Genomic DNA, 27916 nt, shown 5'->3' with positions numbered 1-27916 from the left:
GAGAGGTGGAGGGATGGTGGCCTGGAAAGCCATGTTCTGGCAGCCTACCCGGCACATCAGCCTGTTGCATGCTCATCAATGAACAAACAGTAGCACCCAGTTCCCAGTCACACGAAAACAAGCAGGTTTAAGGAAGGCATGGAGAATTTAGGAAAGCTTCAATGGAAGCCACAAATAACATGAAAGCAGAAAAGGGTAAAAACAACAATTGCCATGACAATAAAAACCTCAGTATAACCCAAAATGGCCAAATTTCCTCAATATTGCAATACCAGAAAATTCTAGCACACCATGGAAGAAAGGCAGGACCCAAAGGAAGTTAGAGAAAACTAACCAGAAAAAAAGGAGAAAATGAAAATGAGTGCTGATAAGTAAAATGTTCAGTCTCTAACTAGTGGGTCAGGCTGAGCTAGAGACAAGGCATGCCAATGGGTGGATTGGTTTTATAATGGGGCAAAACTAGGAACTGACTCTCTAAACTACACCTTAACCTTAATCTTAAGAAGGTATTAAGGTAATACTTTGGTTTATTTTTATAGGTTAAAGGAAGGGCATGTGAAATTATTATTATTTTTTATTTTGATGATATGGAGAAGATAGCAGACAGGAAAGACTGGGCAAACTGATATTTTTCAGTACTACACATACCCATCTCTCCCAGACTGACCTGAAATCAAATAAGCTACTGCTCAAGATCTGCCTGTGGTATAAGGTGCACTGAGTCAACCTGATGTTGCTATAGGAACCAGATTCCTCCCCAGTGCCATAGCAACTGAGAGTGTGTTGAGCTCACAGTATGCTAGTTTGCTCACACTCCACATATCAGAAGCTTGGGAAGAGGGCAGCAGGGGGGGTCGGGGGTGGGGTGAAGGCTATTCCTTCCCAGACCAATTAGCTGAAAACTCAAATAAAGGAGGCTCACTTTGAATGGAGACAATCACAAGAGGTGTGCATCCTCATTAGAATTACTCAGAGATACTGGGGACATCCTCAAACTTTTGGGGCCCATCTGTGGTTTTTTGTGTCATGAACTATGCTGTCATCAGACAAGGTGTTTCACTGAGGAAGGCTTTCTTTTAGAGTCAAGAAAACAATAATAAACATAAACAATCATCCAGCAAGGCAGAAAAAATTTAAAAAGCCAAATGTGAACCATTCCAAAGCCTGGGACCAATACTATAGCTCCTTTCTGAATTTCTAAGTGACAGTGAACTTTCCCATGTCAGAGCAGCTAAAAATGGAAGAATAGAAGAAAATCACAGCACTTGCTTCCCTTAGAGGCTTTCAGTGATCTGCCTCAATTTATTTGGCCTGGTGTTAAGGCTGTCCTATCATCAGGGTACAAATTCAGCCCTCTAAGCAGCCTGTGATTTAATTCCACAAATTTCAATAATACAGTCCAAGAGTTGTAGATAAGAGAGTCAGTTATCATTTAGCATGTGTCTCCCATATGCCATATATTGTTGGTGGGTTTTTTATATAATTAGGCTATAGGCTCAACCCCTCCCCACCCCATGCCACAATTTGTTACTCTAAGTGATCTCTAAGTGTGGTCCCCGGACCAGCAGCATCAGCATCACCTGAAGCTTGATGAGATACAGTCTCCAAGGTCCCAACCCAGACCAACTGAATCAGAAACTCTGGAGGTGGGGCCTCACAATCTGTTTTTCACAGATGAAATGATTCTGTGGCATAGGAAAGAGAACCGCTGGCCTGAGAATCTGTGCTACTTTTCAAGCTTTTGTCTGGCCTCTAGTCAGTCATTGATGAAACTACAGACTTACTGTTGGAAGGGTCTTTCAATGGCTTCTAGGCCCATTTCTGCTCAATGAAGTCTTTCATGATCACTCCTCAAGGAGGGCTGTTCAGCCCTGTTGTCCTGGGCAGTTTACCGTTTTTCAAGATGAACTCTCGTTCGTTCACACATTGAATTGTTATAACTCCTACCCTATATTATTCTCAAATTGTGTCCATTTAACTCCTCCCCAAGAACTAGTTCTGCTTCCTGAAGTCCCTTCAAATTAGACTGATTTTTCTTTGTGACAGCCCTGTCATGTAATTGAAATCAGCTATTACACTGTCCCTAAATATTCTTCTCTCTAGGCAAAATCTCCATAGACCCTTATGTAACAGGGTTTCCAGATGGCTCTTCTAGTTGCCCTCATTGAATGCGACCAAGATGAGATGAGGAATCTCCTTAGCTCCTGAAACCATGGACAGCCCAAGCTCAAGATGTGGTTTGACCTGTACAGAGGACAGGAGACTGTTGTCTCCCCCACCTGGATACCACAGCCCACCATGAAGGCGACCCAGGTCTGCTTTGGTTAAGATGTCATCACCAATTGTGGAGGCAACTAAAGCCCCTGTTTTTTTCCATAAACACAACAATTAAGTTAGGAAAAGGATTATTTTTTGAGCTTGCGTGCAGAACCTTACATTTCTAATAATAAATTTATCTCATTAGTTGTGGTCCAGAACTTTTATTCACAGATTATTGAATTTATTTTTGTACAGTATAGAAAATGTAAAATTATGCATATTTATTTGCCTTTTAATCTTTGTTATTATGCTGTCCATATGTTTTATATCCTACTATTAATGTACAATGAGCATTTTGACTTGTAAGCTTTAAAAACATAATTTTTATTAGCTCGTCACATGAATTATAACACAATTTATTTAAACATTCTACTTTGATGTTAGTTTATTTCCATTTTTTTGCTATTATACATAATGTTGCAATGAAAACTGTACATAAATATAAATCACCACCTAATTATTTTCTTAGCCTAGATTCCTAAAAGGAAAGTTATTAGTGAAAGGGTAGAAACATTTCAAAGACCTAGAGTATTTGTATAAATTATTTCCAGGAAGGTTATAATTTTTTTTATTTCTATGTGAGAGTCCACTTCACCAAAACTTTGGCTAATATGCTAGGTTTTAAAATAAATCTTTGTCAATTCAATAAGTAAAAAATGGCATCTTGTTTTAATTTGTATTTTTGTTTTTACTAGTCAGGTTGATTTTACTAGTCAAGTTGCGAATGAATCTGTTTATGTCCTTTGCCCAATTTTTCAATAGGGGTGTGAGTGTTTTTCTTACTGATTTCTCAGATCTCCTTATCCAACAGAAATATTAATCCAATCATTTTAAGAAATATTTTCCAAGTTCTGTTTGCGTTCTAAAAGTCTCTAATATTTCTCTGTGTAAAAGTTTTATATTTTTATGCACCAAATCTCTTAATCTTTCCCATTACCTTTACGTTTAAGAAGCCCTTTCTAATTATGAGAGCAGTTAAATATTCATTTTCCCCTAATCTTTATGGTGTATTATTTTTTATGCTTATTTAATTTGTTTTGGCTGAATATATAAGGTAGATAAGTAAAGTTATTTTTCTCCCAAATACTTAATTACTGAGCACATTCACTCATCTACTTCCTTTAGATGGATTTTATTGCTTCCTTTATTATATAGTAGATTCTTAAGAGCTATATTTGCACCTAAATAAGACATAGCCTTATTTCAATTTTTTTGAGAAACATTTTAAGGTTCTTTTTACCATACATGAATTGGAGGTAATTTTAAACTACTTTTGTAAGGGAAAACAGATTTTGTTTTCTAATATACAGTATGAGCTACATTACAGATACAACAGATGCATTTTCTCCTTTGCCTCTGAACTGATGCAATACTTTAGGGCTCTAGTTTTCCACTTTGAAAATGTTGCCATTACACGAAGGTTTTGGGCACATTTGTTTTCAAGAATTTTATTCTATATATCAGCAAATATAACCAGAGTTTACTTCCTAGCTGTTTTGTTTCACTGCTCTACCTGTGGATTCCTTTACCTATACTATTCTATTTAATGCTGGTAATACATTTTCTTATATAGGAAAGAATCCTTTCCTCACTAGTGTTCTCTATATGTTTTTCTTGGTAAATTCTACCTGTTTATTGCTCCAGATAAATTCTAGAACTATCTTTTGTCAAGTGTTCTTCTCACTACCTCCACCCTCCAGAACTATCCTGGGTTGTTGAATAAAATTAGTTATGAATTAATTTGAAAATATCTGAGTGAACATCTCCATAATGTTCCCTCTTTCCATGTTTCCATTTATTCAAACTACGTTCTATATCTTTCAGTTAAATTTGTCATATAGTCTCATGTATTTAATTTTGGATACTTTAAAAAGCTACTAATTTTTCAAGTATTTATATCATATCCAGCCACCTCCATGTGATTTTTATTAATCTTAATCATTTTTAGTTAGATTTTCTAGCCTATAATCATATTGGTTGCAAATACTGACAATTTTTATCTCTTCCTTTCTACTTTCTGCTTTGTTACATCCCCTAGACCTTTACAATGTTAGTTAGCAATGATTCTAGCGCACATCGTTCTTATTCCTGATTTAAAACAAATGCCTCCAGAGTTTCATCATTAAATGTTTGCTGTTGGTTTTAGATACTTTTTAAAAAACCATGTTATGTATCATTCTCTTTCTAGTATATACTGAGTTTATTTAAAGTGGATATTGGGGGACACCTGGGTGGCTCAGTGGTTTAGCACCTGCCTTTGGCCCAGGGCGTGATCCTGGAGTCCCGGGATTGAGTCCCACGTTGGGCTCCCTGCCTGGAGCCTGCTTCTCCCTCTGCCTGTGTCTCTGCCTCTCTCTCTCTCTCTCTCTCTGTGTGTCTCTCATGAGTGAATAAATAAAACTTAAAAAAAATAAAATGGATATTGGATATTATTGTATTATGCATTATTTTTTAATTGATTCACTAATGTGATACATTAAAGTAATAAGTTACCTAACATCAAATAGTTATTGAGTTCATTGTATATATCCTACCTAATTATGAATTCACTGGATTCAATTTATTTTTCATCTGTGTACATATGTAAGATTGCTATAATCTTCTTTGTGATAATTTTGTCAAGATAATGCTATTTTTACTAAATAAATTTTTTTAAGGAGATGGAAATTTATCGAATACACAGTGAGCAGAACAGCAGAGGAGAGGCTATCTGCCTATAAATTCTTAATTTTAATCATTTTCTGTGTTTTGGACAAATGATCTAAAGTTGAGACTAATTTGTCCATAAAGTTGCAATTGAGATTTTTAGATTTATTAGCATACAACTATGAATAGCATCCATTCTCTTAACCTTAGAATCTCCTTTGTATATATTATGCTTCCTTATTATTTTTATTTTTTTATTTCTAAACTTTCCAGAGGTCACATAATTTTTTATTTCAGAGCAATAGCTCCTTGATATATTTATCAAATCTATTCTTAGACTGTTTTCTAAATCATTAATTAATTTTATTTTTATCCTTTCTGTATCATTTATCTTTCATGAGTCTGTACAACAACATGGTTGGGTTTTATTTTCTAATCTAAATTTGAAAGTTTAAGAACATTTAACTCACATATTTTACCACAGTTGATATGTTTGACCTTACTTTTGCCATTTTATTTTGTGCTTCTGGATATTTTTGTGTATATTTATTTTCTCAGTTTTTGTTTTATGGGCTATATTTTAACCTCCTGGTGTTCTTAAAAGTTAAAAAAGAAACCCTGATTTTTAACCTTTACACTTATTATATGCATATGCAACAAAACTTCTATAATTCAAGAAGTCCAAAACAAAACTATGTTATAGCTCCCCTAATTAAGACAAGCATATATGATATATTTTAAATACATGTAATACTTGATTTCTTTGAGCATTCACTATTTCCTTGTCATTATTAATTTAATCTTGTATTATATGCTCAATTTGTATACAATTATTCCTCAAAATGTAGTATTCTTAAAATTAATTCTAATTTCTATTTTGTAACCACAGTTAACAAAATTAACAGGATCAATAAAAGCTAAATTTATTAGGTACTTGCTATATGTCAGGAACTGCATCAAGTACTTTAGCCACATTTTTTACTTAATCTTTATAGAAATCCCACTTTTTCAGTGAGATTCACAGAGGTTAAATAACTCTTGCATAGTCCCACAATTAGTAAGTGGCAGAGCTAGGATTCATTTGCTGGTCTCTCTGATCCCAGAGCCTGTGCTCTTGATTATTATGCCCTAGCTCTATTTAATTGGTTTCAAGTTCACCATTGGTCCATTTTATGCTATCCTCGAGTCCTTGATTTTGATTCATTTCAGTTGCCTGAATATTAAGGATTAATTGATTTATTATCTCAGGAGGAAGATATGAATGGTTTATTTTCTGAGGCCTTGCATAATCTTAATATGTTTCATAATATTTTTCTATCTGAATTATACCTTATCTAACAGTACAGTTCTTTGGGGACTGTCAGTAGGTAGATGTGTGGAATGCAGGCCAGGAATGTGCCTCGCAAGCCATCCAGCCGCACTGGTAAGAATACCACTTGTTCTTTGATGTATGCTCTTGACTACTCCATAATTTATAATGTGATTGGCAATTTTAAACTTGTTGGTATGTTTATAGGTATTTTATTTGGAAATTCTTAGGAAGTTTGTCAAGCATGTTTGGTCTCCTGCTGTGTTAAGTAAGAAGCCAGCATGGATCTTGTAAATATTTTTTTTCTACTTGTGGCATTAGTCATTTCTCCTAACTCTGTATCTTCAACAAATGTGAGGTTTCCTTTTTCCAGTTTCAATGGTAGACATGTTGACAAGGCCTCGGCACCATTGCATTAAACTAGAGGCTTCTCTCCAGATTGACATCAATCTGTTAACCCACATTCTTTGATTAGAGTTGGCCAATCAATCACAAACCTATTTTCCACATTTTTCCATACAGATATCATGACAGATGTTCCAAATGCCTTATTGAAATTAACACTATCTTAGGTATTGATTTGATCTAAGGCCTAGTAATCCCACAGCTAAAGAAAATCTAGTTAATTTGGCGTGTTCCTAAAATTAATGATTTTATTCTAAAGTACACATACACTTCCTTTTAGGGAATTTATTCTAAGAGTGTGTCAGGGAGTAACATCAAGTTTACTATTCTAGAACCATTAGACTTTAGGAAATCAAAATGTTTGTTTTCTCTGGCCCCTCTACGCACATTCCATAATTTCACTAAGATCACTGTCAAAAACTCTAAGAAAACATCAGGAGTTTCTTCCGCTATTTAGGATAAAATTGGTCAAGACAGACTTTAACCCTTTAATTCAGGTAGATAATGTAAATGCATGTGTTTAATTCCTCTGTAATTGCATTTGTTGTGGTGCTTTGAGCCTATAGGCCATTCTCATATCCTATTCTCCTTCTCCCTGCAGGATGCAAGACATTGGTCTCAGCATCCTCCACAAGCCTCTGCTTGTTCTGCTCTTCATAAATATCTTCCCTTTCAGAGACTCTCATGGAATCTTAAGACCATTCTCTTTTCTGCACTTTCTGCAACATCTTTCCTGGTATCTATGGGGTGTATTCTGTTTATGAGTAGGAACCCTAGGGTGACTAGCTGCTCTCTTCCATGATGCTCTTACTGCAACCAGCTCTTCCTCTTTGCTCAGAACTGAGTCCAGCATGGTGGTCCCCATTGCCACTCCCCTTTCATTTTAAGAGCTGGAACTCCCAGTAACCCATGGCAAGAGTGTTCAATGATCCATTTCAAGTTGAATGAGACTTTTGGCAGAAAATAAGACTATTTTGCTTCTGTACCTATTTTATGAATTGTCTTAAGAAATCATTATTCATATTTTTGTTTATACAAGCAGTCCATGGTACATTTCCGCAAAATGACTTAATTCCTTCCCTCTTTTGATCCTTGCTAAGTCTGCAGTAGGCTGTCACACCCAGGTATGGGCTTATTTTAATAATGTGGACCTTGCTGACCCCCAGAATCTCTCCCAACCTTTTCCAAAGGAGCTGCAGGTGTGCTCCTATAGCAAGGTGTGTTCCTTGATTGTCACCACACAGTCTTGAGTCACAGACTAACTCTCAGAGATGCCTGCAAAAGTTGCATTTTCCCCTTTGCATTAATCTTTCTGATCTATTTTCTTTATTCTTATATACATTCATGTAGAGACCTTCAGAATCACAATGATCACAGAAGAAAATGAGCTACAAGGAGAGGTATCCACCTTCACTCTGATCTCCCCTCTCATTGAGGTCTGAGGACTCATGCCAGAGGCAGGAACCCTGGGGCTGAGGCAACTGACTGATGGGTTAGGGCTGCCTTGGGAGGAGGCCCAGGACTCATCCACACCAAGATGAGGAAGATGAGGACTCTCAGGCTGATAGAACACTCCCAGGTTATCTTCCTTGGCCTCCCCCATACACATTATATCTATTCCTTCACAGAGGGAAGGAAAGAGGGAAGAAAGAAAATTCTGGAAAACAGGAAGATGGGGAGAGTGGAGAGAAGACCCTAATGTGGGGCCTATAGTGGGCACTCTGAAGTACCCCTCTATTGAGCATCCTAGCAGCCTGAGAAAGACTTCACTGAGAAGGGATGAGGAGGAGCCACACAATACACATTCCCTCTGACAGCCCTAATTGGCTTTATTAGCACAGGTTGCTAAGTTATTGGGAATGGATGATGGCAGTAGTCGAGCCAGGTCAAAATAATGTGGGATTTATAAAAACATAAGAATGACATAGGGTAGGGGAGGGATAATTCTATCTGGAGTTTTTCAAGATCTTCCCAGTGTATTATCAGATCAGCTAAGGTGGATTTCTAGAGCTGGAAATCCTGCAAGGCAGAGTGTCTCCTGATCCTCACAGGGAACTCCTGAGGGTAGGCAAAGCTATGAGCTCTCCAGGGAGAGGGTGTGAGAAGGGGCAAGAAAAGTCAGGGGTGGCTCTGAGGGTGAGGGTCATGGCCCTCTGAGAGCTGAAATTCGAATATATGGGAATTCAAGAGTTCACTCCAGATAGAAAGAGACAGTTCATCTTAGATGCCTGACACCTACTCACCCCTGGGCCATTATCACATATGACTAACAGCATGTTACAGCCACTGGGAGGGTTTTGATGAAGATAATTTTTATGTGGAGATTTCCTTAGAGTGAGAAACCATCTCTTATCATCTGGTTTGCACCTGGGCAGGAGAAAATCTCCCCCGAGTCTGCCTAGCAAAGTTGCCCTAGCCACTGGGCTCAGAGCCTGGGTCAGGTGATGCGTTCACCTCTGAGCCACATCATCTCTCATTCTCCTCACTCTTTCCTTTTCTGCCTCATCACACAGTCTGTAGTCACAGGAGATGGAGAAGGACCAGACCATAAGCCCGAAATAGCTCTCAGGGAAAAAATTTTTTAACCTGTCAAACTCTGCTTTCTCAGCGACAATACTCAGCACCTACTACATATTCCACATAAAAAATATTCTAAAACATGGTCTCTGCCTTTAAGATTATAGTCCAGCTGGAAAGGATGGGTGCACACGTACATGTACAAGTACACCCACCCTTGTGCACACACATGCACATGCATGCAAATACACACACACACACACACACACACACCTATTAGGAGAGTATGGTAAGCCCTGAACTGTGCTGTATTTACTGAGATAAATTTAGTAAAATGTAAAGGAATGGCTGCAATAGCTTAGATGGCTCTGTGGAAGAGAGAGGATATTGATGGCCACAAAAGTAGGCAGGATTCAGAGGAGTAAAGGAATGGGAAGGGAATGCCAAGTGGCAAGTTTGAGGGAGCAAAGGCCAAAAGCCCCACTCTAAGAGAGAACCCTTCAATTTCTGATGTGCACAACAGATCTTAATCACCCAAGTCTGCATCATGGCATGTAGACAGGTGCATGCTTTGTGACTAGGCCCCTGTGTGACACTAAGATACTCCCCCAAGCCTGTGAGTGAAGGCAGGGGCACACTATATTTATCTATATACCCACAGAGCATAGCACAGTGTCTGGGCCAGATGGACGCACATGCACACACACACACACACACACACACACACACATACACACAGCCACCACTTTTAAGCACTACAATATGCTAGGTACTAAATAAGACACCTTATAAATATGATAGCTAATATCTATGAATGGCCTGTGAGGGAGAGATTATTATTCTAATTTGCAAATGAAGAAATTGAAAATCAAGAGGATAACTTGGTCAAGATCATGATTAATCAGAGGCAGAGCTGGAAGTCACACCCAGTCTGACTTTAAAATCTGTGTTTTTTCCTGTGTCTTTTTCAGCTGCATAAATGAAAAAAAAATAATAGTGGCTTTATTTTTCTCTCAAGCCTCTGTCTAAAGAAAGATGGGCTGGGATGACAGATTCATGGTCATCGAGACTTGTTTAGCCATCACCAACCCTTTGCTTCCATTGTATAGTCTATTGTGGCTGCTAGAATTCCAGCCATTACAACTGCATTCCAGGAAACAGGAAAGAGGAAAGGAGGAAGAAAAAAGGCTCATCTCTCTCCTTTAAGGAGGTTTTATTAAATTAGAGCATACAGTATTTTAGTTTACATCTCTCATTGGCCAGAAATTGCCACCAAGTCTTATAGGAGAGTAGAAAATCCAGTCTTTTTAGTCTAGGTAGCAATGTGCCCAGGTGAAAATCAAAGTTCAGTTACTATGGAGGAAGGCTGGACTAGATGCTGGGGTAGACAACTAGAAATTTTTCTTATACCAAAACATCATTATTATTTTTTTAAGTACCAGGGTCTCCAATGCCTTAGAAGCAAAGTTAATAATTACTTAATTGCCATTGGAGCTTTTTTGTTTTTTAATACCACTGTAGTCTTTCGGGCCTATCTCAATAGGGATAAAGCAAATAAGGCCATGAAATAATAATGATTCTTCCCTGCAACATTCCTATGAATGGTAGTCTTTGATTACAGGCTCCACATTAAAAAATATACAAAAAACTGTTCCAAGGCCAAAGAACAGGATCTGTAGTTTGGTATGCTGCCTCCAAGTGAAAGAAATGGGTGTCTGTAGTCACATGTGGCAAGCAGCAGCCTCACACATGAGCCAAGTTAACTGAGGATAGGCATATATGCTTCTTCATTTGTCCCAACTCCCCAGTGCACATTATATAAAAAGAAAAAAATCACCAAGTTTGAACTATTCCTGCACTCTGAGATACTGCACTGGACCTAAGATTGTACATTCTTCAGGAGCTCTTTGTGAGATCCAATCCCTCAAACAACCAATGTAGACAGAAGGGAATACCTGAAAAACTTTGGGGATCAACTAAATCCTCTTCCATTTCCAGAGGACACCAGACCAGGAGAGGAAAAATGACCTGCTTATGAGTGAAATGGATAGTCTCTTAACTCCCAGCCTCTTTGCACTCCAGCCCCACCAGGGCAGGGATGGCATTTTCTGGGACTCCTCAGCGCTGGCTGACTCCACAAAGCTGTCACCCAGGACCCTGGTCCCTGCTAGTGAAGTCAGGAACAAAAGGTGGGATGAGCATTTCCTGCAGCAGCTTCATGCCTATGCCTAAGGAGAGGCATCAAGGCTCCCATGGGTGGTGAAACACCTTGCTGGATGCTGAAGGGGAAAGGAGGAATTTGGGGAGGTGTTTTCTCTTTCTCCATATACCAGCCTTGGTTCTCAATGACTCTCCTAAGACTCCTCTGGAAGAATTTGTTAAAAACAGACTCCTGGACTTCCCACCCAGACATTCTGAACCCAGGAATCTAGGTGGGACCGAGGAAACTGCATTCTGAACACAGAGATGTGGATGCTGCTGTCCAAGTGCTGATTGGAGCACTAGTGACTGGGAGCCTCAGAGCTAGACATTTCAGCACCTGCACCACCCAGGGCCTGGCTCGTGGGAGCAGGTGCCAGGTGGGGGACCCCATGACCCAACTTCTTGCTGTATTCACCACACTCTGTGGTCAGGGTTTCCTCTGGTAGCTTCATGCTTCCCTTCCCCTCTCTTTAACTGTCTTTTCTTCTCTGGTGGTGATGGGGAGCCAGCTAATTGCCAGCCTTCACATCCTAACCCTTCACCAACTTGAAGCCTGCTACTAGGTCACCTGTCAGCCTGCTCTTCTCCCAGTTAAGTCACCCCCTGCCTCTCACCTCTCTGCTGCGGTCCCACTTCCCAGCCCATCAATCATTTCCACTCTCTCCTCTAAATGCTCTCCAACTCCCTCCAGTCCTCTTGAGCTGTCTTTGTTCCCAGTTCTTCCCTTGAACAGTTTGTGTCTTGTGAGATAAAAAAAAAAAGAAGAAGAAGAAAGAAAGAAAGAAAGAAAGAAAGAAAGAAAGAAAGAAAGAAAAAAAATCCCTGCTCCAAAAGAACTCGAAGGCTATTTTGACAGGATTAATTTAAGAAACCTCCCTGTTGCATCCCAGCACTCCGGAAAGAGGCAGGTTGCATAAGAAAGTCTAAGGAAGGGACTATAAGGAAGACGCCATCATTTTTATGGCAACACACCCCAAAAGTTTTCTGTGTGCTTACTAAAGAGACAAGGTGAGTCTACAGGGTTGACAGCCTACTTGATGGCAGACCCGAACATTGGGAAGGACTGCTTAGCTGCACCATTGATCTTGGTGATGGAACTGGGTGGGCCAGGACTCAGCAGTGGAGAAGGGTGGAAAACAGAATGCAAAGTGGGATCCAGAGTCAAGGGAAGGGCTGGGTCATGGGTAGCCTTGGTGCCAATGATGGCCATTCATCATAAGCATAAATTCACTTTGGAGAAGATTTTTAAGGGATGCAGAGCCTTCTCGAGGTTATGATATGAAAGATCAGCTAGCCTGGGAGGAAGGAGGAAGAAGGGAAGCAAGATAGAGAGTAAGATGCAAAGAGGGACAGAGTTTAGCAATCGAGGCAGCAGGAAGACAGCAGGAAGAGGAAGACAGTGAGGACAAGAGGTGTGGCAGAAAGGCAGGGAAATTGAGAAAGAATCTCTCTCTGCAGCCTCCAGAGGCCTAGAACAATTACCCCCACCACCCAGCAAGGAAAGTTAGAGAGTGGGCATCGGATTCTAAATATTTCCTGAGAGGTGATCTCACAGAAGAGCCAAGCAGGTGAGCATACTGCTCTCCCACCCACAGACTACCTACCGCTTTGTGGTTAACCTGGATAGCTCAGTGTCTAGAAAGCGGAGGCACTTAGTAGCTCATAACTTAGCACTTTTCTCTTTTCAAATCCTTCCTTATATGCTATTTTGGTCTTCCCAGTGAAATTGGCACTTATTAGTTGTAAATTCCTAAGACTATGAGCGCTGAATTTGGAGACCACAGTTAATTCCAGGTCCTACTACTTATTAGGTGTGCCTCCAAGGAAGTCTGTACATCCTAGGTTCAATTTCTCGGCCAATAAATGGGAAGGGTTGTAATTAGATTCAAACGAGATGATGTAATTATATGCCAAGAAACATTAGTGGAATATGAATGCCTCTTTCTCTTTCTGCACTGGGTATACTGAGGATGAAAGAGAAAGAGAGAGAGAGAGAGAGAGAGGTACTATTTCCCCTAAGCCAGCATCAACAATGAGCAGATGGGTAGGGCAGAGCAGATCCCTTTTGGAGAATGGCAGCTCATTCTTTCTCCATCCTATGACGGAGCCAAGGATGCTCCATGGGGAGCCTCTCTGGGGCTCCTCCACTGCCGAGGAGGTAAGGAGTTCCTTGCAGCCACTCCTCATATGGCGTGAATATGCTGGCTACGGACATCACAGGTGTGACTATGATAAATTACTGAGAGCTAACGTGTTAGGTTTTGTTGTTTCCCTTTTTTTAGGAGGAGAAAGACCGGCACACTGAGGTGTTTCTTCTCCCTTTGGTTCAATCCCAAACTATGGCCCAATAGCTAATTTTGTTTGTTAGCCTCTTTGTTCACCAATTAGTAATTTCAAACAGCTGGAGAGAGGATTACTCACCTTGAGAGGAGGGAAGTGTGTGCTCAAGGGAGATGTCACTTAGGGAGAAAAGAAGAACTTTCCAAATACAGATGAACCAACTAAACATGCCCAAAATTAGACACATTTTCAAGAGGGCCAAGAAAAGAAAATGAGTTTTATTTGCCTCCCGTATGGCCAACGTGCCGCCCCCTGGTTTCTGGGTAGTTCCACTCTCTAGTATCTACTTTCATCAAGAAACAGAAATACCAGCTGCTGCAAAGCAAGGTAATTCTCTTGTAATTTTAGATCTTCTTGAAACCAGGGAGTATAGCTGGGGAACAGCAGGTTTTTCTGGATGGAACAGAAAATCTAATCTTGAATAAGAAGAAAGCTCCAGTTTGAGTCTTGTCTAACTTTGGTTCTAGTCAGTGAGTGAGAGCCCAGAGATCACTGTGTCTATTTCAAAAATGACTTAAGAACACCCAGGCAAAACAGCCTTATGTCTTTAAGACCCCATGAAGAGGATGGAAGGATGGGAAGAATCTGAATTTTTGAGAAGTGGAGGGAAAGGATGAAGCAGTGCTCTGGAGTGGGTAAGGCATGGACTCTGTGTTTGGAACCAGGGCGTAACACATTCGAGCTGTGTGACCCTGGGCAAACAATGCAATCTCTACGTGCCCCAGTGGCCTCATCTGGTATAGGAACTCTGATAAAGGTAAATGAAGCAATGCACCAGAATGCTTCATATATTTTGGGTCAGGCACTGAGATGACCAAGTCCAGCCCCTGCCTCAAAGCAGGTAAGAATTTATTATTCCCATTTACAGGTCGAGGTCAGACTGTCATTACTGGTGTAGAAGAGATATGAACATCCTCTTTGTGGGCTACAATGGAAGAATGCTGCTCTGCCCCTCACCACACTACCTCTAAGTACAAATGCTGGACGGTCCTGCACTTCTCCAGCACCTACTACAAAAGGTACCACTGGGGCAGTGGTAGTTCTTAGCTCCATTTGTTTCTGGGTGATGAGAAGATCATACTTCTTATAGCTCTGAGATGCATGATAAATTAGAAGTCAAGGCTACTCACTTGACACAGTTTATGAACTTTTAAAATATTCACAGTCATCCCTGTGCCCCTGGGCTCAACTTCTGGGGCCTGGGCTAGCCTACTGGTGTGGGCTTGACCAGGACCTTCTTCACTTCAAATAGGAAGCAAAGCAAAGACTACACTACCGCACAGGGTAATTGGTGCATTTGCCTAATGATTGGCGGGCAGCTTAGGTTCAATTCAATTTGATTCAATTTAACTAAATGAATTCAATTTAGTGCATTTATTGAGTGTCCAACTAAATGCAAAGGATCGCCCTGGTTCCTGAGGGGTGGGGGCAGGGAGGAGTGGGTTGGAGCATGATATAAGCAGCAGGATCTTGCCCTCAAGAAGCTCAAGGGGTGGAGTTGGACAGACACTGAGACACGCAAGTGAGCATTACCGATGTGTTGGGCTGGTAATTCTTTGTGGTGGGGCCTGTCTTGTGTATTATAGAATGGGCAGCGGTGTCCTGATCTGTACCAGGGATGCCTATCTCTAGCTTTGACAACCAAAATTGTCTCTGGACATTGCTAAATGTCCCTTTGGGGGCAAACTGCCCCCTGTTGTGAACATTGCTGTACTGCGTTCTATAAAAGAGGCATGAACTCTGTTATGTGGACAAAGAAACAAGTGACCACTGTAACCAGGACTGGCTTCATCAACAGAGTGATATTTGAGCTGGGCCAAGTACCGCTTCTATCTTCACAAGGGAAAAATAAAGCAGGAAATTCTAGTACTCTGTATGAAGGGACTTGTCATAACCTCCAGACTACAGAGAGTGTCTCAAAATATTTAACAATTAGTGTGGCACCCACTGCTCAGAAGTCCTAGGAATAGGGCAGGAGCAGAGTCCTGCATCAGCATTAGTTGTGAGCTGCTGAAATGTGAGATGGTGAGAAGGTCCTAGAAGGGGCACAGGGAGTTGCAGGGCTCAGAGCAGCTGAAGTTTTTCAATACTGTAACAACTGATGGGGGAAGGTGATCAGTGGATCAGTGGAACGCCAGCCTGCTTTTCCCCCTCTGGAAGAGAACAGATCTCAGAGCTTAATTCATTGGTCTTAAATGAAGGCTCAAAACTGGTTTGGCCTGACAGTGGTGAAAAACCCCTTTCTAATTCAAGAGTTTGTGCTGAGGGGACATCTAACAGAGAGTACATACTATAAATATTGTTGGGGAGGGGTAAGGGAAAACAAAGCTGGTTTTGCCACTGTAGGTTTAATATCCACTTTACAAAATGTTATGGTTCCTTGCCAGTCCTCCCAAGGTGCCTCCCCCTAAAACCCTGAGCATTTGGCTTCATTTCTTTAGGGTTGTTTAGCTTGTCTACTGTGCAAACCTGGGTTATGTACAGTTGCTCACCAAAACAGTAGCTAAGGCTGGAGCAAACCCGCTGGCTCTGAAATGAATATTTAGGTTGAACCTGAAAGGGAGAGAGTAGGCCAAGGAAATGAGAATGAGCCAGAAATCAAGACTAGTCCAGCTCTTAAGCATTCTCTTGCCACGCTCAGAAAATTTAAATTTTAACCCACTCTGTGGGCAGGAGTACCTTGGCTCTTTCTGGCAGGCAGTTCCCATTTCTGGTCTTTTCCACATGACAGGCCACTGTACCAGTAGAGGGCCATCCCTGTGGCCCAACCGGAACATCTGCAGCCAGAAAGACATTTCCTCCCTCTGGGTCCCTAGTTCTCAAAGATGGGATTCAGTTGCACTGCTGAGTACATTCTCAGTGCCTTTCAAAAACAACTTCCCATCCTACCAGCATTTTGGTAATGACTGCACACCGTGGCAGTGTTCCTGGCTAGCTGCTTTGCTCGCTCTTCTAAAGAAAGATTTGGCTTACCGGAACTCCAAGAAGGTGGCTGAAGAATGACACAGAGACACTGGAAGAAACACAAAGCCATTTGCTTGGCCTTGCGCTCTCCATTCCCTGCTTTGCACTGGCTTCTGCAACAGGCATGGGCAAGGGGAGCAGGGATCTGAGGGCAGTGCAGTCCCACGGGGGATGCCAGGGGAGGGGATGCCCGGAGACTCAGTTGTGCAGAGTCCATACGGAAGGTGGGGCATGCACAGGTTTCGGAGTTCCTGGAGGACAGATTCCAACCATTTTTTTCCTAGCAGACCCCTCCGCACCCCCCTGCATTTCCGAAGAACACCCCCAATTCCATCATTTTCACCTGCCTCCTGGGCCACCGCATGGACCACCTGATGATAGTCTATCTCCAGAACTCTCCCCTCTCATCCTGGGAGCACTGTTGCCAGATTAATCACTCGAAAACAAAACTAGCACTGTTTTGGATCACCTCTCCCTCCACGCTCAAAAAGACCCTGCTGCCTACGGTGCAATACTAAGATGCCTACTGCCATTCAGGAGGCAGAAGGTTTGGTTCCCCCACCATTCTGGCCTTGCTCCCCCAGCTGCTCTCCACACAGCTCTGCTTCAGCCAGGCGGATCTAATCATAATCCCCAAGACTGGCTGCAGCACCCACCCAGAGCATCATCCCCTTTAAATCCTGTCCATGGCTGAGCCACGGTTCACGCTCCACTTCCTCCAAGAAGCCCTCCGGACCAGAGTGCATTCCCTGGCCCCCAGCACCACTGGGGAGCATGCAGCACATCCAAGGCCACATGCCCTACTGCCTTCTCCACGGGACACTTTGGACTTTGATTTGCTTAAAGCAGACCCTCACAGTTCTCTCCTTCTCTGCCTCCTACCATAACAAGCCCTGCTTGTTTGAGCTCCAGAGCTCCTGGGGGCTGAGGACAGTGCTCGATCCAGGAAAGTAATCTAGGGCAGCAGTGTAGAAGCATTCCTGCAGGGGACAGGTAGGGAGTACAGGAGCAGAGCCAAGAAGACATAGGTCCCCACGCTGCCACAAGGCACCACAGACTTTAGAATTTCCTGAAACCAAGGGGGCCCCCACTTCCTAGGCTGAGTCAGACCTGAGGAGACTCATGAGTGGGGCTGGATACAGTCCACCATCTCTCCCTCTGGAGATTCCATCCATATGCCAGGATTCCGTCTGATGCCACCTTCTCTCAACACAACACCCTTCAGCATCCCGGCCTGAGTAATCTGGTCCTCCTCTAAATTCTCACTCACCTGCTTTGCCGTGATGCAGATTCAACAGGTGACCTCCCAGCAGCACCCAGCACACTGCAGTGCACACAATAGGAGCCCCAGCCCCACATTTTCCCCCACAATAACCATCTGTCAATCCTTCATGTGTACGCTTTGGAGTGAAAAGGCATTCATCTTGCAGAGTCTCATCGGACCCTGGTTATGTCAGGGTGAACATTACTATCTAATTTTACAGACTGGCAACACAGGTTCAGAGAGGCTAACTGCCCTTACAGAGCCCATATCATGATCAGAAGTAGGCCAGGGATCATCTTGAACTGGTTTTCTGTCCCAAACACTTCAAACACAGGATCTCTCTCTCCCAACAAATAGTCTGGTTCTTATTCAGTGGTCCTTGGGTCCAAGCATCCCCCTCCAAGACTGAGAATAAGGCTGCTACCAGCAAAGGTGGGGTGGAGAAACAGCAGTAAGACAGGGAATTTACCTGGCATATCTTGTGGAGGTCTTCCAACCCCACCACTTTTTACCAAATTTTCCTGCAACCCACACACATCAAGTGCAGGCAGCTTGTTTTGTATGATTGATGAAGACTTCTTTTTTTTTTTTAACCTAAGAATTTAATTACAGGGGAACAGTATTCCCAGAGGGGCTGTCAATTGAAGTCTCACCATATAGACCTTCTGACAACCTCAGGCCACTTAGAAGACCTCATTAGCCAAGTAGAGAAGGGGGAGAAGAAGATGACAGGCCCCTGGGGCAGAGGGTCTCTTGTCAAAGGCCACAGTGTGGATTCTGAGACATTATATGAGCATCGAATCTGACGATGCCCCACACTGCCTATATTCTCACCAAGCTGCTGTGAAGCAAACCAGAAGCACAGGAAGGGAATGTTGTAACCCTGGACACAGAGGCAGTTGTGCTACATTTGGGGTAAAAGCCAGGCATTTTGGCCAATACATTTGTGAGTCAGGCCACGTTGAGCAGGGCAGGTTACTCAGGCCCTCTGTACTGGGTAGGCAGAAATGTGATAAAACAGGAGTCCTACTTCTGTTCTCAGGCCTTTCTGGAGCCTGGGGATTGTCTCCTTTCGCCAGTGTCCTCATTGGATAATTTCTGGACCCATGGTATGTGGGAGAGGCAGTGGGTGTGGATTTGGGGTAGGAGTGGGGAAATGGACACTCTAGTCGACACAGAACTGCAGATCCTACAGCAGGAAAACATGTTCTCTTGAAACCAAGCCAAGACTGAAACGGTCGTGATATTTTCCACTCTGTAGCACTAGAGACACCAAATCAAATGAGATGATGACTGAAGAAAAGTTCTTGAGGAAGGATAAATGGGAAAGGAGGCATCACAATCAACCAGTCCCTCCATGACTGGCCTCTCAACCTTACATTCACTCAGTCCTTGCAAAAGTCATCACTTATCAGGCTGCATTAGCCACCCTGAGGAGAGAGGAGCAGAAGAGGCAGGGACAGGGCCCAGGGAATGAGGTTCCCTATGCACTTCTGACTCCTGACACCGGCAACAGAGGAAACCAAACCACACCTGGGCTGGGAAATGGCTGTGAGGACCTGTAGCCTGTGTACTTTGAGCCCCCCAGACCTCTGCATTTCAGCAGAGGCATGATGGAGGAAGGTGATTTCTCTTTAGCTGATGGCTGTCAGAGTAGAATTAGGGCAGCGACTTTCAACAGGGACAGTTTAGCCCCGTTTCCCCTGGGGATATTGGGTGTGTCTGGAGACATCTCTGGTTATCACAACCAGGCGGGGGTGGGGGCGGGGTGGGCTGCTACTGGCATCTGGTAGGTAGAGGCCAGGAATGCTGCTAAGCATCTTCCAGTGTACAGGAGTGCTCCTGACAGTAACGAAGTCTCTGTCCCCAAATGTAGTAGGGCCAAGATGGAAAATCGTGAGTTAGAGTGTCTGATAGTTCCTTCAGCCACTGCCTTCAGAAAGACCCTGAGGGAGCAGACCAGAGGGCCTATGGGAACATTCCAACAATTTGATGGGTATTTGAAGGCACCTTCATCCTTCAATGATCTGACAGGTCCTGCCAGGAAGAACACAGAGGGACGCCTGAGTTGGGTGGGAGATTGAACTGGGTGACCTCCACGGTCCCTTCCAACCCAAGAGACTCTAGTGTCCAATGATGAGAAGGCCACGGTGGGGCCAGGCAAGGGTGGTAAGAGGGGCAGAGCTCAGCTCTCGTTCAGGGGAGAAGAGCAGGGGGGATTTATACGGTTGTAAATTACATGTTACATGGATTTACATGGACTTACATGGCCAATGACTGAGCCTGCAGGGAGTGCATGTTACCTACACAACAAGCCATTGGGGCATCTGGGCTAATCGGGTTCACTGACATTAACTGGCCCCCCAACCCAGGCCACTTCTTCCTCTATCTCCTGTCAATGGGCAACGAGCATATTCTGCTTCATTCTCCCCCTTTGATCTTTCTTTTTTTCTACTTGAAAGGCAGTATAGTGTAGTGGTTAAGGGCATATACTCTAAAAAAAAAAAAAAAAAAAAAAAAGGGCATATACTCTAGAGTCACATTGCCAGGGTTCAAATCCCACCTCTTGTGACTTTGGGCAAATTATAGGACCTCTCTAGTGCCTCCACTACCTCATCTATAAAATGGGTAATGAGAGTGTCCTGCTGCCTATGTTTGCTCTGAAGTAAAGTGGCTGCCACAGTGGCTGGCATGTGATGACCATTCCATCAGTGTCAGTTAGGATTAATATTGTCCCAACCTAACCTCTGAGGAAGGCCCAGTCCTGGGCTTTTCTCAGCAATGGGTCCTTGAGTTGGTAGAGTGAGGTGGGGTCTCTGGTCTTACTCTGGTGTGGTGAGAGAAGACATACTCAGCAAGAAGAAATTCCACAGAAGGCACCAAAACAAAGATGCTATAAGAATGAAGGGGTTTGGGGCATCTGGGTGGCTCAGTGATTGAGCATCCACCTTCAGCTCAGGGTGTAATCCAGGGTCCTGGGATCAAGTCCCATATCAGGCTCCCCTGCTCAGCATGCTTCTCCTTCTTGTATGTCCCTGCCCCTCTCTGTGTGTCTCTCGTGAATAAATAAATAAAATCTTAAAAAAAAAAAAAAGAAGGAAAGGGTCACCTCACTAGAGTTTTCCAAATAAACTACAGAGTGAACAAACATGATTCCCAAAGTGCACATCATAGCCAGAGACCCCAAAAAGAATTCTGAAGCCTTTTGTGAACCCTGGGGCCACTCCTTTCACCTTGCTCCATTTCTTTCTCTGATCTTCTCTGTAACTACTACATATTTCTATATTGATTCATGGGAAATTAATCTTTCCTCTCCAAGACTAAGCAAATAACCAATCTTCAAATTCCTAGCAGACTGTGGTATTTGTGGAGCATATACTATATGCAGAGCCCTTTTTGGAGAACACTAGGTGCCAGACCCCATGCATACACAATCCTACCCCCATTTTATGGAGCAGGAGATGGAGGCTCAGAAGTTGAAATAGTTCAATAGCTGCTTTATAAAGCAGCAGAAAAGCAGAGCTGGGATTTAAAGCCAGAGTTGTGTGAGTCCAGAGTTCTTCCCAGTTGTCCACAGTACCTTCCTCCTGAGTCCAGGAGGCACACGGCACACCCATGACCATGCCACACACAGGGCTAACATCTCAGGGAGAATGCCAGCACAGGCTGCAAGCGAGGGAGGACTTTCTGCTCATACTAAGGTGCTCCTGGCCTGGCAGAATCAAACATTCGATATAAAACGTTTATCCCATGCAAACCCTTCCATTTTCCCCCCTAACCTTCAAAAAAGATGATTCCAATGAAGACAGTACTGGAGAATCCCCCTGATATTCTGTTGGAATTTCCTAGCTGGTTAAAACCCAGCCTGAACTGCCTCCTTATCACAAACCTGCTAAGGCCGTTTTCTATACCAAGTCTCAGCTCCATAAGCTGCATTTTGGTGACATCTCAATTGGAAGCATGGTTTCAGTTCCCACCCTAGACGTATCTTTGCAATTCACAGGAATGTACTATTAGAGCAAAGCAGTCCCACAACCTGCAGCCTAGGCTGCTCCTCAATGGTTGTATGACCTTGAGCATGTCACCATCCTCTCTTTGGGCCTCAGTTTCTCCATCTATCAAGTGAGGGGACTGGGGCATCCTTTCTGGAGCTATCATCCTCCAATTCAGCCAGAATCCATCCAGAGCAGCCATCCTCTTCACTGTTCTGGGCTAACTGAACCCCAAAGAATAATGCTGTCAGAGGGAGTCCATTAGGAAGGCATTTGAGGATCGGTGGACTTCAAAGGGGAGCGTTTCCTACTGGCATCGGGATGCTGACATAACTGGCTCACATCCATCTACGTCCCTATCTTTCATCTGGGAAGTCCAGGAGGGGAGCAAGCTCAGGGGTCATTTCCCACTGTCCCCTGGTTCCTGAAAAAGAAACCTTTTCCCTGAGACATTCCCGGCTCCTTCCCCAGGGCGCCCCACGTTCCGGGTCCCTCCGGGAGAGATCTTAAAGTGTGGCAGGCAGACGGAAGTGCGAGTTTATATTCAGCATGCCAAACATTCTCAGGATGACTTCTAAACATAACCAGGCCTTAATATAGTGTCTCTCCTTGTGCTGACTACTCGCCTGGAACCCTTGCCCACCCAGCTCGTGAGCCCCGTTCTGTCGGGGAGACTAGGTGTCGTCTGCACCAGATGCTCGGGCTCGGCGAGAAGGCACCCCAACAGGACAGGGGCCTCTGAAGCATGCCAATCACCTCCACATTGGGCTTGTCTGGCTAAGTGGCTGAGAAGCTGTGTGACTCAGCATGGGCTGGAAATCATTGGAAGTCCCCCCATCCCAGCCTAGCTGGGTCTGAAGGGCCCAGTTCCCTCTGGCCAGAACTGGGGGCTGTCTGCTGCTTGCCCTGAGGAGCGAGGTGGGTCTGCAGACCTGTAGCCCAGCTGGGGAGCAGCAGGTCCAGGGGGTCAGGACTGGCCTGGGCCTCCCCTGGGCTGCCTGGGCCCCTGCCCACCATGGATAACGATCCCACTGCTGGGCCATGGCAGGCGAGCAGGGGCTCAGTCACAGTTCAGAGTGGGTCTGCCGCACAACTGCCTCACTGCTTTTTCTAGGGCAGGTTTTTCTCCCCGAGACCTCACAAGAGTTCCCAGCTGGCACCGATTCTCTCAGTATGTTCCCAGGGCTGTTCCCAGTGGCTCTGTGAGAACAGCCCCAGTGGCTCTGTGAGAACAGCCCCAGGGTAGAAATCCTCACTCCCAGGTCCTCCCCTGGGGGTCCTGGCCCCTCCTATGGATTCAGGTCTGAGGTCTGAGACATCCCTTCCTGCACACACAGTCTAGTGCAGGAGAGAAACAGGAGGGTGAAGTCAGGGTCTGAGACCTGCTCCCAAGGCGGGAAGAAGCTGAGGGAACCACCCAAGGACACCAGTGGGCCCCTCTGGCCCAGTGTTCACAGTTCCGGCTCAACTGAAGCAGAGCGGGAACAGGCCTGAGTGCGGCAAGGGGGTCCACCTCCCAGAAGCTCCAAAGGCAGGAGCTGCGAGCTTGGCCCGCTTGGCTTCTGGGTTCCCTCCTCCGAGATTCTCTGATCTTCGGAACTGCACTCCTGCTCACCAGGACAGGGAATCTCTGCACAAGCAGCATGTGGGTGTCGGGCCCAGAGCCTGCTACTGTGTTTTCTTCTGGGCTGCTGCATGCAGGACCTCTGTTGAAGCTTTTTACTAAACCTGCAAGTAAATATGTGGAGCCTGGCTTCCTTCCTTCCTTCCCCCATCTACCTCCATAAAGTATATGCTTACACAGCTGGCAGATGCTTCGCAGAGTTGTCTTCAGAAGGAAATGAAATAAGGGATGCTGTGAATGGGCCTTGCACACAGACCCAGATGTTGGCGGAAGTGCAAATGACAATGAAATGATCTGGAAGACAGGCAATCACGGGTGCTGGTAAATCTCAGTCCGTTCCTCACTGACAATGTGGGAAGAGCATGGAGTATGCAGGGAGGCAGAGGAGGGGGCACCCACTACTTCATCTGGATGCTAACTGCACACATGTGGCAGGCTCAAATACCTCTAGAGACAGGGTGCAGAGTAAGGCACGGTCTTATGGAATTACGGGGCAGGGGAGAGGCTAAAGATAGAATACATTGCTGTACAAGGAGGGGCACCTCACCATCAAAAAGGGGTCAGATTACCTAAGTCCGATAGGGTCTGAGGCCCTAGCCAGAGTCAAAGGGCCACTCAGAGGACTAGCCTTCTGAAAAGAGAGGTGGCATGGGCAAAAATCCAGAGGTCAGATGATTCAAATCACGGGGTACTCCCAAAAGAGCCTTTGAGGTGAACCTGAAACCAGGTAATTGTCACACATACATTGCTTTGTGTATTTATGTATGTTCCTGTATATTCTTATCATGAAGTGGATACAAATATTTATTATATTTATTAGAAATAAGCAAAATGTTTATTTCTAAATGTCACCTTGTAAGACCTTCCCATCACCTGCTGCTGAGACCCAGCAAGCCTACACTCTGTCACACTGGAAGACAAAGGGAGTCATCCTCCTTGAAATGTGCTCCCAGGGTATGCCCTGAAGCAGATGTGCAGGAGACATTCAGAGAAAGTGAGGAAGTCCTGGGCTGAGCCACAGCCATGAGGACACATCGAGCTCTTCTTGGGGTCTTGTGACACATTTTAAAAATAGTATGCCCATTGCCCCAAAGCAGTGGAACAACGGCCACATTTCCTCTAGAACCTGGGCAACATGAGTTTGTCCCATGCCTAGAGAGTGTGTGGAGCACCTCTGCACACACGTGTATATGCAGACATGCATGTGCGCACATGGGCACAAGCATGCACGCTACAGCCCCTGCCTCTCACAGCTCCACCCACAGACAGACAAGCCGCGGGTATCGCCTCCCAGAGAGCAAGGTCCCAGGGAAGGTGGGCTCCCAGCACCCCAGAGGGCCTGCCATGGTTCTGGATGGAAGACAGAGGCCGGCTGGGCATCAAGGAAAAAGCTCCTTGGAGTGTGAGTGCGACTACGGCTCCAGATCCCTTACACACTTAGCTAGTCTCTAGTCTCAGAGGTGCTGGGTAGGGCCCTGAGTGGGTGGCTCGGTTTCTCCTTTCCTTCTTCCAGGTCCTGGATGTTGGAATTTGGCAGGGAAGAAAGAAGAAAGGGGAACTCTGCTATCACCTAAATATCATCCCTTCTTCCTTTTAGGAACTCGGGGAGACATCACACTATGACCCAACCTGTTCAGCCACCTCCATGCCGTGGTTCTGAAATGAATGATTTCAGGCAGCCAGCCCAGACCGACCTCCATAAAGAGGAGAGGCAACTCATGTAAAGAGGTGGAAAATCAGCTTGTAATTAAGAACACAGTCTGCAAAATTAGGCAAAGGGGTTCAAATCCAGCTCTGGCACTTTCCAGCTGTGAGATCTTGGGGAAGTTACTTCAGGACTTTGTGTCTCAGTTTCAATAACAATGAAACAGCAATGTTAACAGAATCTAACTCCTAGAGTTATTTGTGAAGATTATCCAAGTTAATATATATAATAAATCGCTTAGGAGTTAACCAAGTATTTATTTATTTATTTTTAAGATTTTATTTATTTATTCATGGGAGACACACAGAGAGAGTCAGAGACATAGGCAGAGAGAGAAGCAGCCTCCCTGTGGGGAGCCCAATGCAGGACTCGATCCCAGGACCCCAGGATCATACCCTGAGCCGAAGACAGATGCTCAATCACTGAGGCATCCCATTACCAAGTATTTAAACCATTAAAATACTTCAGAACTAGTTAGTTAATAGCTACTGCCCTAAGCACCCTTGCCCTCCAAGTCTCCCACACCAGTCCTTCCTTGGGGCCCCAGGACCCATGATGCAGCTATTAAGGAGTTAACACCTGGCATACGGGTGGAAAGAGGAGAGAAGGCAGTGTCTGTATCTAGAGTGGTACCTGTATCCAGCATGGCTCTATAGTTTATACACCATCCCTGCACCGCAGATTCTTGCAAAGTCCTCCTTGGCCTCTGCAAACTTGCAAGTACTTCCAACACCCCCTACTCCTCACCCCCATGGCACTCTTGGGGAGAACGGAGCAATCCAGTGAATTTCAACCATTCCCACAATCCACTGGTGAGAAGGCCACCTGCTTGCCTTTCTCCTGGTTCTCAGCAGGCAATGCTTCTCCAGATTATTCAAACCCAAAGCTGCAAGGTTCAAGGCCACAGAGCTTGACCTTGCATGATACCCAGCTTTGGTTCCAGATGTTTGGGAAAAGCTGGACTTAATATTCTGAAAGCGAGGCAAAACCCCAAGCCCAGTCTCTTGGGGCTGTAGCACCAGCTTGTCAAAGTGAATATGCCTTAAAGAAACAGGAGTTCAATCCATGTCATCCCACATCACTGCACACCATTTACCTTGTAATAGCTCATCATCCGTGTCTTGACTGACATTGGGGCAGGTAGAAGGTAAGATGTTAGAGTCAAAAGTCATGAGTTCGAGCCTCAACTCTGCTGCTTATTAGCTGTGGGGCACAAGGCAAGTCCCCAGCACCCTCAGCCCCTTGCTGGTGTTCCCTCCAGGAGCATGGATGCTGAAGGAAAGGTAAAAGCTCTGACATGGCCAGGCACCCAGTTGGCATTCAAAAACCCATTCAAGGAGGAGGTTTGGACTATGCATCTTCCTGTGTATCTGACGTATGATGAGCCCTCACGAAAAAATAGCATAATATAAATTTTAAAGGGGAATTGCTTGGTCCTTGGATCTGGAATGTAAACCACCCTAAAAAGAAAGCAGCAATGTCCACAACAGCCAAACTGTGGAAGGAGCCACGATGTTCTTCAACAGATGAATGGATAAAGAAGATGTGGTCTATGTATGCAATGGAATATTACTCAGCCATCAGAAGAGATAAATACCCACCATTTACTCCCACATGGATGGAACTGGAGGGTATTATGCTGAGTGAAGTAAGTCAATCGGAGAAGGACAATCATCATATGGTTTCACTCTTACGAGGAATATAAAAAGTAGTGCAGAGGACCATAAGGGAAGAGGGGAAACTGAGTGAGTGGTGAAAATTAGAGAAGGTGACAAAATATGAGAGACTCCTAACTCTGGGAAACAAACAAGGGGTAGTGGAAGGGGAGGTGAGTAGGGGGATGGGGTGACTGGGTGACAGGCACTGAGGGGGGCACTTGACGGGATGAGAGCACTGGGTGTTATACTATATGTTGGCAAATAGAATTTAAATTAAAAGAAAGAAAGGAGAAGGAGAGAGACTCAGTCGAGGACATGAGGCATGTCCCTACCCCCCTGGGGGCAAGAGAACCTTCAGAAAGAAGTGTGAGAAGGCACACATGCAAAAACACTTGCACACCCAGACGATGGACATCACAAAGAACTTCTCATCTTTGCTGCATCATCCCATTTAACAGGCTGTCAATTTTCAGCTGACCCTGTAAACTTCCTTAACCTAGGATCTTCACAGGCAAATTCCCTCATAGCAGGTAGCAATCAGCCTTAAAAGGGCTTGGGAGATCTCAAAACGCTCTAGAGAAAAAACAAGGACATCCCAGATTTCAAGAAATTCCAGACCGCCTAAAAGATGTCTTTAGCAACCTAATTCCATCCTCAAGGTGGGTTGCTCCTTAAATTTACTGCCTGAGGGCACCAAAGATTTTCAAACAATCACTGTCAGATCCTCCCGAGAGCCCAAGGGCAGGCAACACCGCTTTCTCTCTTCTTAGGACAGGATCCAAACTGATCATTAGGCAGGGGACAAAACAGTTATGTTCGAAAAGTAATTTACTTTTAGTCAAAGAAAACGGGCCCTCGTTGGGGCTGTGCATGTGTCTCTGGCCAGCATCCTTTTCCCATTTGCTACTCTCCTGTTCACATGAATAGCTCCTTCTCCAGCTACCTGCCAAACCATTTCCCTACTGCTGTGT

General features: G+C 44.3%; 1 protein-coding gene and 1 long non-coding RNA gene across 42 annotated transcripts in view; one reads left to right on the top strand and one right to left on the bottom strand.

Moving 5' to 3' along the window:
• The window catches only part of LOC144297460 (uncharacterized), a 28333-nt gene extending 2809 nt beyond the window's left edge, over positions 1–25524 (top strand). Inside the window, exons 2-4 of one of the 2 annotated variants that reach the window (XR_013364518.1) lie at positions 2104–2313; positions 14607–14757; positions 25180–25524. This is a non-coding gene — a long non-coding RNA (uncharacterized LOC144297460). Of the gene's footprint in view, positions 1–2103; positions 2464–14606; positions 14758–25179 lie in introns of those variants that run through there. The other variant, XR_013364519.1, reaches the window with a different exon arrangement.
• CACNA1C (calcium voltage-gated channel subunit alpha1 C) overlaps positions 1–27916 on the bottom strand; it is a 746135-nt gene that overhangs the window by 341397 nt on the left and 376822 nt on the right. The window lies entirely within an intron of this gene.

This window comes from Canis aureus, chromosome 25, assembly GCF_053574225.1.
Source record: "Canis aureus isolate CA01 chromosome 25, VMU_Caureus_v.1.0, whole genome shotgun sequence".
Lineage (NCBI taxonomy): Eukaryota > Metazoa > Chordata > Mammalia > Carnivora > Canidae > Canis > Canis aureus.
This window is presented reverse-complemented; position numbering and strand designations above follow the sequence as displayed.